The following is a 252-nucleotide window of genomic DNA, read 5'->3' on the forward strand; positions in this document are numbered from 1 at the left end:
CCCAGCCCCGCACCCGCGGGGGGGCCGTGCGGGCGGGAGGCGGGCGTGCGCCGGGTAGAAGGGCGCTGGCGGGGGCTCCGCGGCGCTCGGCGGGGCGGACGGCGGGGCGGGGGCCTAGCCTGGGAGGCCCGAGGGCCAGCCCGGGTCCGCGCTCCCCGCGCTCCTGCCCCGCCCCCTCCCGCGCCCCTTCCCCCGCCTCCTCCCGCGCCCCGCCCGCTCCCGCTCCGCCACCCCCGCCCGGCGCGGCCGCGG

Source organism: Canis lupus, chromosome 9 (genome assembly GCF_011100685.1).
Source record: "Canis lupus familiaris isolate Mischka breed German Shepherd chromosome 9, alternate assembly UU_Cfam_GSD_1.0, whole genome shotgun sequence".
NCBI classification, from domain to species: domain Eukaryota; kingdom Metazoa; phylum Chordata; class Mammalia; order Carnivora; family Canidae; genus Canis; species Canis lupus.